Source organism: Capsicum annuum, chromosome 11 (genome assembly GCF_002878395.1).
Source record: "Capsicum annuum cultivar UCD-10X-F1 chromosome 11, UCD10Xv1.1, whole genome shotgun sequence".
Taxonomy (NCBI): Eukaryota; Viridiplantae; Streptophyta; class Magnoliopsida; order Solanales; family Solanaceae; genus Capsicum; species Capsicum annuum.
In genome coordinates this window covers 29222568-29234624 of record NC_061121.1, presented here as the reverse complement: position 1 = coordinate 29234624, position 12057 = coordinate 29222568, and positions in this window count along the sequence as shown.

The following is a 12057-nucleotide window of genomic DNA, read 5'->3' as shown; positions in this document are numbered from 1 at the left end:
ATCGTTGGAGGCCCTGTCAACAATAACTATAATTATTTTTTAAAAAATTAATATACCGGGTCGGGTAACCGACGGACCTTGTCCGGGTTTGGATCGAGCTAGGCTTACCGGGCCTGTCAACGTAGACGACCTAGCCCGACACCGGCAGCCCTATAGCCCTGGGGTTCACCGAACCAGGTCAAACCGGGAAGGGTTATCTAAACGGCCCGGGTTTATCGGGCCAGAACGGGCCAGCCCGACCTAGTTGGCAGGCTTAGGTTGGAGAATTCAACCTCATGAACTGGCCAACCTTTGTTTCTTCAGAAGAAGGAGTGATAGGAGCAACATGCTCAAACTAGCGCGACTGAGAGGCCACCAACTGAGTAAGCAAATGAATCGACTGGTGAAACTCAACATTAGACACATTACCGTGAGGCATCGGGGCAGGAGTATCATCAGCCTGAGGAGGTCTAGAGAGAACCGGTGGAACTCTACGAGAAAATCAGAAGCATGGACCCTAGACCCGGCCTATACTCTATAAGCAGGACGAGTTCCATCCACGTTGTCCTCAGGTGGGACAGAGGAGTTTTCATGAGCATCAAATCTTCTTACGCATCATCTGAAATGTGAACAAATGAGAATAAAATAGATTTCAACATCCTAGACTATACAACACGAAAGTACAATGCAAGAAAGGAAAGTATTTCTAAATGCCTCATATCCTTTTCCTTATAAGTGTGGCGCTACACACCCATAAAAGAGATTTCACTCAACACGACTTTGTGGACACCCAATTAACTATGAAACTAAGCTCTGATACCAACTTTGTCATGACCCAAATTAGAGACTGGCCGTAACGGGTATCTCAAATCCATCGAGGATCGGAGACCACACCTTTCACCTAGTCAAATGAAATACAACACAGCTACCAGCGGATGAATTCTGAACATATAACAAGATAAGGTGAGTTCTGAACATATAACAGGATAGGAAACTCAAAAAAGAATTTAAGAATATTACCACAACTCAATCCACAAAACCTCTAAACAGATCAAACTAATCTAATTTTGGACATGCCCCGGACGATAGCCAAAACTAGAACCTAAAAAGTAGATCTAAGACATAAATAAAATAAGAATTCAAAATGATAGATCTTTTGAAGGATAAAAGCTCACCACTTCAAAACTGATAGCTGACAATACAAAAATCCTATCACTGCATAGGAAAAGTAGAAGTGTCTCCTGTTCCTGCATAGCGTAGGGATACAACGTATGGAGACAGTTAACGGGTTGAGCGCTAGCATGTAACTCAGGAAAGAGATAAAATAATGTCATGATCAACAGTTTAAAATCATCGAATTCAATGCATACAGTCCTATGGATATATATATACATAAATATAACATACAGGGATAGGTAACAAGGTTTAGCATGAACTTTAAAATATTAACTTGGACTGTGTTGCTTAACCGTCATAAAAAGGCACCCATAAGCTATATGGGCTCAACTCTCCCCACTGAAAGGTCTCCAGTGTGTGTAACTGCACGAACCAGAGAATAATTATATGTACATATGTACCATGGGGGACTCGAACCACCCAATCATATTTCAAAGGTGACATGAACACCCGATTATGTAACAAGGGGGACTCGAACCTCCCGGTCATCAAGCAAGGGTAACTCAAACACCCGACCATTTTGACCCCCGCGCTGGCAAACACGATTTATAGTATTGGTCCATTAGGATCTACACTTTCATGCCCCACTACACAACCCCCTTTAATCCCAATTAAAATAAGTTTCACATAACCTATTCATTGAACCATGATACACATTAGGCATACACTGTTGGTATCGTCATACCAACTATAATTGCAAAGTAATATCATCATGCCATTGTAATTTCCTTGACTTGGGGAAACAACCCCCTTTGTTCATTAAATCAAGGTGGAGGAATTCCACGACCCCCTTTGTTCATTAGTTCTAAACCATTATGTTTCAATAACCTCTTTATATCATGCAATGGTTCCAAAGGTAGTTCAATGCATACATACCCATATTCAAAACCAGTTTCACAAGGTTGGGTTGGGGTTATACCAATTCAATTATCCACACTCACGAAATTAGGGGAAACCATGATCCCCTTGTTCATTCACTATGTCTATGAAGAAGCAATTAATTTAGTAATTTTCAATAACCATCAACCTCACATTTAAATTCATCAATTAAATCACATGGGTACAATTATAAACATATGCTTTTGATAAAATAAGACTTGGGGAAAAACAACATGCTTGAAAGTGTCACAATTATGGAGAAGAAACCTTGAATTGATCCCTAAATGCTCAACTTTGAGAAACCCTAGCTTGTTTTAGCTTTGAGAATTTTGAGAGAGAAGAGAGTATGTTTTGATTTGATAAAGGATGAAAATAATGTTCCAACGATGTTTTATGATCGTGGGTCTTAAGTGGGGAAGATAAAAATATCCAAAGTGCCCTTAATTAAAAGTTGAAAATTTATCGCCAGTGACGAAGGATCATCCTACGACTCGTGTGGACACGTTACGACTCGTCACCATGAGTCGTAGTCTAGATAGTGACCAAGGGATTACATGCCAGTCTAGTTCCGATTAGAGTCATACGACTCGTATAGATACCTCATGACTCATTTGGATAAGTCGAGGTCTGAGTAGTAGCTCAAGGACCCCTCACTGTTGACCCTACGATTACCACATCACGACTATTATAGAGTCTTTGACGACTCGTTGAATCTAGTCGTACTCAGAACACACTTTGGGCAACCTTACTTGTCATCCTATGATTGGGATCCTACGACCCGTATGGTAACCTTACGACTCGTAAGGTAAGTCGTAGGTTTGGTAGTGAGTCCAAAAAACTCAGAAACTTTAGGATAAAAAATTTGGGGTGTTACACTACTTGATTACGTTTTTGCTACTTTCTGTCTTGTTTGGTCACGTTTTCGTCCATATGCTGTAAATGAACCCTAGATGCATGGGAGATTGTAAATAAAATAAGAAAATTAATGAAACTTTTATTATTTAATTAACCAATAGTAACAGATGTTTCCACCCATCTTAAGGCGTGAAATTAATAATTAAATAGGTTTATTTTATTGTCTAATGACAATTAAAAAACTAATTAATTCACCGATAATGGAGCCCCTAATACACGTTAGATTTTCCTGTGGGTCGGTTTGTTATAAGGTGGGTAAGAAGAAAAGGAATGTTTTGCCATGGACATATTTGGCCATATAAAATATCCATGTTTTTTCACAGTAATTTTTTACTTATTCTATTTGAAAATTAGTATCTTATAATAAAATTTTTAAATTCAACTTGAAGTTGTATTTTGAATTTGAAAACATGTTATAAGTTGTTTTTTAATTTATTTTTCACTTTTGAAGTTGTATTTAAAAATACATTTAAGCATGAACATCGTCCCTAATATTCTTTTCAAAACAAACCTCCATCTTTAACTCCAACTCTATAAATTTTAAAAAAAAAATGAAGAATATGCTTGAACATCATCTCAAATAATCTTTTAAAAATCAAACTCCATCTTCAATTTCAACTCCATAAGTGTTTTTAAGTGAAGAATATTTGGCCAAATGCCTGACAAATAAAGCACTTGATTCTAGTTAAGTTTAATAGTACTCTATCAGTTATATTAGGGATTTATTTTACTAAAGATTTTTATTGATTATTTATTAAAATTCTATTTTGACTATTAGTATATCATTTAGTGAAGGTAACATCTGGACCACCTTATTGTTATAGTCACGAGTCATTCATCACGAATCGTGATCTGACCTAACGAGTCATGAGGAAGAGTCATGATCAAAGCAGACTCCTGATCAAACTCACTAGTGAGACCACGAGTCTCACCCTACAACTCGTGACTAGTGATAACGACTCATCACCTGATTCGTTGTCAGGGCAGTGTTGGCATACTCCAAAAATCTCAGAGTTCAAAACTTGGGGTATTACATTATCCCCCCATAAGGGTCATTCTTCCCCTAATTAGTATTTAGGACATCCTTAGCACGACTAAAAGAAAGAACACAACACAAATCCAAGGACAAATTCAAAAAGCAATGAGAAAGAGAGAAATGCATACCTTAAGCGTTTTCATCCACCACGAAAAATAGAAATGGGTATTTGATCTTCATATCTTCTTCAGCTTCCCATGTAGCTTTCTCCACCCTTTGATTTTTCCAAAGCACCTTTACTGAAGCCACATCCTTAGTTCTCAGCCTACGAACTTGTCTATCCAATATCTCTACCGGGGCTTCCTCATAGGACTAGAAATCCGAAATACCAACATCATCCACAGGAACAATCAAAGAAGGATCACCCCCACACTTTTTCATTATCAAAACATGTACAATGGGATGAATAGAAGCCAAACTCGCGGGAAGCTTCAACTCATAAGAAACATTCCCAACTCTTCTTAAAATCTGGTACAGACCAATATAACGGGTACTGAGCTTCCCCTTCTTCCCAAACCTCATGACTCCTTTCATAGGAGATACATTCAAGAACACCCAGTCACTAACCTAAAACTCCAACTCCCTTCATCTCATATCCGCATAGGAATTTTGGTGACTTTGAGTAGTCTTAAGTCTTTCTCTGATCACATTCATCTTCTTCATGGCTTAGTGGACCAAGTCAGGACCAAACAACCTTGTCTCACCAACCCCAAACCACCCAATAGGAGACCTACATCTCCTATCATAAAGAGCCTCAAAAGGAAATATCTGAATACTTGAATGATAACTATTATTATATGCAAACTCAATAAGAGGAAGGTAATCCACCCAACTACCTTTAAAATCAATAACACTTGCCCTTAGCATATCCTCCAATGTCTTAATAGTATGCTTCGCTTGTCCATTCATCTGAGGGTGGAAAACGGTGCTAAGTTTCCCCTTAGTCCACAAACCTTTCTAAAACAAATGCTAAAAGTAAGAAGAAAATCGTATCTCGGTCTGAAATGATGGACACCGATGCTCCATGCAACTTGATAATCTCCTGAATAAACAACTTAGCCTAATCCTCCCCATAGTAGTTAGTTCTTATGGGTAAGAAGTGAGTAGACTTAATCATCCTATTCACAATGACCCAAATTGAATCATACTGATTACATGTGCGCAGAAGACCCTTAATGAAATCCATATTGATCATCTCCCATTTCCACATGGCCAACTCTATCTCTTGAGACATTCCACCGGGCCTCAAGTATTCTACCTGAACTTTTTGACAAACTATACACTTAGCCAAGAAATTTGCTACATCCCTCTTCATATTGTTCCACCAATAGATTTCCTTCAAGTTATAACACATTTTAGTCGATCTCGGATGAACTGTACATCTTGACTTATGAGCCTCAGTTAAGATCCTTTCCCGCAGTCCATCAATATCAGGAACACATAATCTTCCTTGATACCTCAGAATGTTGTCTCCCTCAATTTTGAATGTCATAACCTTTTGCTGACCCACATTATCCTTAATATACCCTAGTATGGGATCCACCTGCTTCTCCTTTAACTCAGCACCATGAGATAATTTAACCACCTATTGAACAATCACTCCCTCATCCCCAGAGTCCAAAAGATGAACTCCCAAGTTAGTTAATGCGTGAATATCCTTCACTAATCCTCTCTTCTCCTCGTCCACATGAGATAAGATCCCCATAGACAACCTACTAAGAGCATCAACAATAACATTAGCTTTACTTAGATGGCAGTGCAAACTCATGTCATAATCCTTAAGTAGCTCGAGCCACCACCTCTACCTGAGATTCAATTCCTTCTGAGTGAACACATACTATAAGCTCTTATGGTTTAAATAGATGTCCACGTGCACCCTATATAGATAATGGCGCCAAATATTCAAAGCAAAAACCACAGCCGCCAACTCTAAATTATGAGTCAGATAATTTCTCTTATGAACCTTAAGCTGTCTAGAAGCATAAGCCACAACCTTACTGTGTTGCATCAACATACAACCCAATTTCACACGAGATGCATCATAATATACAACAAACCCATCAGTATCCCCGAGCAGGGTCAAAACTAGAGAAGAAGTCAATTTATCCTTCAACTTCTCAAAACTACCCTCACAAGCATCAGACCATAAAAACTTCACCTTTTCCTGAGTCAGTTTTGTCAACGAAGCAACAATAGAAGAGAAACTCTCCACAAATCTCCAATAATGCCCGACCAAGCCCACGAAGCTCCTAATTTCAATTGGAGTCATGGGTTTAGGCCATTCTTTTCTTGACCTCCTCAACTTTCAATAGATACACCTTGATCCCCTTACTTAAAATAATTGTAGACACCTAATTTTGTCCATCCAAAAAATTATTTTTCACATTATTACCTTTTATTATCGTGTACCCCAAACCATGTAATTATCCCTCCATAAAATGACAAAAATAAAAACCCTTAATAATTTTTACCTTATTTTAATCCTATCCTAATAGCCTCTCCAATTAAAAGCAGACACCTCACCACCCCACCCCTACTCACGTGTACCCCTACCTCACTACCCCATCCTAATATACACATAGACCACAATGGAAAGAAAGAGAAGAGCATCTTCAGGAGAAGCCACACCATCAATATCCATCTTCTCCATAATTCACTATCACATATACCCATCACCATTGCCATATACGAGGAGGAAGCACTCAAGATTCCCTTCTATTTTTTTCACACACCTCTCAATAATACACTACCGTGGATGGACCACCTCCATTTTTTTCCATTTTTTTGAATCATCAATAACACAAAATATTCACCATCTTCCATTTTGAGGGAACACACTCCAATTTCTTTTTCCTTATTCATAATACACCTACAGTGATACCCCCAATTTTGATCACAAATACACGATAATACACTTAGCCACACACACAGTGAAGAAAAAAAGGAGGAGGATCAGTAGCGAGCTGAGGAGAAAACAGAGAAGAGGCGAGAAAGAACACAGTGAGTTCGATCCCTAAACCCCCTGGAAAGCAGACAGAATAGATCCTATTTAGTGTGCGAAATTAGGTAGGAGCTGGGTTTGAAATTGGCAATTCAGGTCCAAATTGAGGTTTTCTTTTGCACAAAATTAGGTTTGGTTTCGTCTATGTTGGCAATTTTCTGTTTTGGGTCAGTAGAAAATGAAAGAAGGATGTATACCAGAGCTGGGGTTCGAATTGAGGTTTGTAGAAGTTCTCGGAGCGGCTCTTATCTTTCTTCTTAAATCAATCAAAAACTTTTGAGGTCAAATTCTCGACTCTACTCTTTTATTATCATTATGTGTTTGATGATGGTTGATTGAGTATTTGGTTGATACTTGGTGTTGTTTATCTGGATAGCTAGTCATTGATATGAAATCGATGTTGTTATGGATTGATAAATATTGCATGTTAAAATTTGTGTGTTAAAAGAAATTTGGGAAGGGGTTAAACGCGATTAGTGAATTAATAATAATTTTGGATCATCGATTATTTTAAATTTGTAGGATATAAATCAAATCTGGTAGGTAAATTGTAGGTTCGGGTAGGCAAATTTAGAATGTGTGGATTGTTGAATGTTGAAAATGTGTGTTGAATGGCTTGGTTTTATGGGTTTGGATCAAATGTATAATTTGGCCGGGGAATTCCCCGAAGTACTTGTATTATTTTATTCGGGGAATGCCCCGAAGTAGTTTGTACTCGGAGGACATTTGTGATGAAGGCCCGAGGCGTCGGGTGAGGCATTGGAGCTTAGTCTAGGATTAGTTTAGAATAAGATTTACATTTCCATAGTTTTCTATTTTGGGGACTGTATAACTCGGACTGGACATTATTTTGGTTTTGAACTTTGTTTGATTTGTTTGTTGCTTGTTTTATATATTTTATGTGGTTTATATATTCATAGTGTCAAATTAGCCGATATGATCCACCAAGCGACCATGGTCGAACCACGAAATCGAGGGGTGCCTAACACCTTCCCCTTGATCAACAGAATTTCTTAGCCGGAATCTCTGTTTGTGGATCAGTTTAAAAGAGTCAAAAACAATTTTGAGGTTCGAAAGGGTTTTATTATTAAGTGACAAAAGATGAGAATTTGTTTTGAAAAGGATTATTTACTTTTAAACTCAGAGTCGCCACTTGACATAATTGGGTGTGCCAAGTCACCTTTGGGAATCCTTTTTCAAAATTATTTTTGACTCTTTTAAGCTAATCCGCGAACAGAGATTCCGACTAAAGAATTCTGTTGATCGAGGGGAAGGTGTTAGGCACCCCTCGGTCCCGTGGTTCGACCATGGTCGCTTGGTGGAGCATATAGGCTAATTTGACACTATGAATATATAAACCACATAAAGCACACAAAACAAGCAACAAACAAATCAAACAAAGTTCAAAACCAAAATAATGTCCAGTCTGATTTATACAGTCCCGAAAATACAAAAGTATGGAAATGTAAATCCTATTCTAAAATAATCCTAGACTAAATCCTATTCTAAAATAATCCTAGACTAAGCTCTAATGCCTCACCCGATGCCTCGGGCCTTCATCACGAACGTCCTCTGAGTACAAACTACTTCGGGGCATTCCCCGAATAAAATAATACAAGTACTTCGGGGAATTCCCCGGTCAAATGATACATTTGATGCAAACCCATAAAACAAAGCCATTCAACACACATTTTCAACATTCAACAATCCACGCATTCTAAATTTGCTTACCCGAACCTACAATTTGCCTACCAGATTTGATTTATTTTCCACAAATTCAATATAATCGATGATCCAAAATTATTATTAATTCACTAATTGCGTTTAACCCCTTCCCAAATTTCTTTTAACACGTGAATTTTAACATGAAATAGTTATCAATCCATAACAGCATCGATTTCATATCAATGACTAGCTATCCAGATAAATAACACCAAGTATCAATCAAATACTCAATCAACCATCGTCAAACACATAATGATAATAAAAGAGTAGATTTGAGAATTGAACCTCAAAAGTTTTTGATTGATTTAAGAAGAAAGATGAGAGCCGCTCCGAGAACCTCTACGAACCTCAATTCGAACCCTAGCTTTGGTATGCATCCTTCTTTCATTTTCTACTGACCCAAAATAGAAAATTGCCAAAATAGACGAAACTGAACCCAATTTTGTGCAAAAGAAAACCTCAATTCGGACCTGAATCGCCAATTTCGAACCCATCTCCTACCTAATTGCTCACACTGAATGGGATCTATTCTGTCTGCTTTCCAGGGGGTTTAGGGATCAGACTCACTGTGTTCTTTCTTGCCTCTTCTCTGTTTTCTCCTTGGCTCGCTACTGATCCCCCTCCCCTTTCTCTTCACTGTGTGTGTGGCTAAGTGTATTATTGTGTATTTGTGATCAAAGTTGGGGGTATCACTGTGGGTGTATTATGAAGAAGGAAAAAGAAATTGGAGTGTGTTCCCTCAAAATGGAAGATGGTGAAAATATTGTGTTGTTGATGATTCAAAAAGATGGAAAAAATGGCGGTGGTCCGTCCATGGCAGTGTATTGTTAAGAGGTGTGTGAAAAAAATAGAAGGGAATCTTGAGTGCTTCCTCCTCGTATATGGCAATGGTGATGGGTGTATGTGATAGTGAATTGTGAAGAAGATGGGCAGTGTGGCCTCTCCTGAAGATCCTCTCCTCTTTCTTCCCATTATGGTCTATGTATATATTAGGATGGGGTAGTGGGGTAGGGGTACACGTGAGTAGGGGTGGGGTGGTGAGGTGTCTGCTTTTAATTAGAGAGGTTGTTAGGATAGGATTAAAATAAGGTAAAAATTATTAAGGGTTGTTATTTTTGTCATTTTATGGAGGGATAATTACATGGTTGAGGGTACATGATAGGAAAAGGTAATAATGTAAAAAATAATCTTTCGGAGGGACAAAATTAGGTGTCTACAATAATAAGCCCAAGAAAAGTCACAGTATTCAGCCAAAACTCACACTTCAGAAAATTTGGTATACAACTTCTGATCCTTCAGAATCTGCAACACAATTCAGAGGTGATTGACATGATCCTCTTCATTATTAAAATACACCAAGATCACCAATGAAGACTATCACGAATAAGTCCAAAAACTGTCTAAATATCCGATTCATAAGATCCATAAAGGTAGCCGAAGCATTAGTCAAATGACATACCAAGAATTCATAATGATCATATTAGGTCCGAAAAGCAGTCTTAGAAATATCAACCTCCTAAATTTTCAACTGATGATAAGACGAAGGAAATTAATCTTAGAGAAACATCTAGCAACCTGAAGCTGGTTGAAAAGATCATCTATCCTAGGAAGAGGATACTTATTCTTTACTGTAACCTTATTTAGCTGGCGATAATCTATCCATATCCGAAGACACCTATCCTTTTTCCACACGAAAAGCATTGGAGCACCCAACGAAGAAATACTAGGATGAATAAAAACCTTATCGATGAGATCCTTTAGTTGTTCCTTAAGCTCTTTTGATTTAGTCGAAGCCATCCTATAAGGAGGAATGAAAATAGGACGGGTACCTGGTAGAAGATTAATCCCAAAGTCTATTTTCCTATCGGGAGGAATCCTAGGAAGATCATTAGGGAAAACTTCAAGAAACTCATTAACCACAGGGACAGATTGCAAAAAGGGCCCCTCAAAATTAGAATCCTTAACCCAAACTAAATGGTACAAACACCCTTTAGAAATTAACTTTCGGGCTCTAAGATAAGAAATAAACCTCCCTTTGGGTACTAAGGAACTTTCCTCCTATTCCATTATCGGTTCACCAGGGAATTGAAAACTGACCTTTTGGGTCCTACAATCCAGAGATCATAGCACGAATAAAGCCAATCCATCCCTAAGATCACTCAAAATCTACCATGTCAAGCTCTACTAGATCCACCACGTCTCCCTATAGAAGGTAGACACTACACAACCCTTATATATCTTTCTAGAAACTATAGAATCACCCACTGGAGTAGACACAAAAAATGGGTCAAAAATATTTTTGAGACCAAAACAAAAATGCACAGCCAAATAAAGGGTCACATAAGAAAGGGTAGAACCCAAATCAAGCAGACAATAAATATCATGAGAGAAGAGCTACAATATACCAGTGATAACATCTGGGAATACCTCGAATTTCTAGTGGGTGAAAAGAGCATGGAGATAATTCAGGATAGTGCTAGTACCCCAAGTGGCACCCTTTGGTGCAGGAGCCAAAGAAGTGGCTACTAGAACCTTATTAGCCCCAGTGTTTACCTTAGTTATAGGACAGTTTCTCTGCATATGTCTAGGATGACCACAATTAAAGTACATATTCCACCCCTCATCACAATAACCACGGTTAAGCTGTCCATAAATTGACATGGAAGATAAGGTAGGGCTGATTGAGCTCTACTAGCCTGAGGCTGGACACCCTATACCTTAGGACCATTGCTATCCTGAAAATAACGATCACCAGATGACTTAGGTAAGGAGCACTAGCCTACGAATATGAATTCAAATTTCCCTAAGTCTTCTTCTTGGTCTATTGTCTTCCATCTCTCCCACTATTTTGCTGATTTATAACCTATCTTAATATTTGAGCTTTTTTTTTGCCTCTCTTCCATATCTTTCTATCTTTTTTTATCATTTTCCACTTGCTGCATATACACCACAATCCTGGAGATATCTATATTATTGTTCAACATTGCAGCCTTACACTTTATAGCCAAGTCATAGGACAACCATAAGTAAATTTTCTCATCTTGGATCTCGTGCTAGATACCAACTTAGGAGCATAACGGGACAATTGTTGAAATTTTAAGGCATATTCATTCACACTTAACTTACCTTGCTTCAGATTTACAAACTTCTTAGCTTTGGCTTTTCTCAATTCCTGAGGAAGGAAATAATCTAGGAAGGCACCTAAAAGCTTATCCCACTCGAACGACTCAACATCATCACCTTTCAACTACTCTCAATCCTCATAACACTGATAAGTTACATATTTCAATTGATATGAAACAAACTCCACACCCTTAAAATTAGTTGCATGGATCACCCTAAAAAT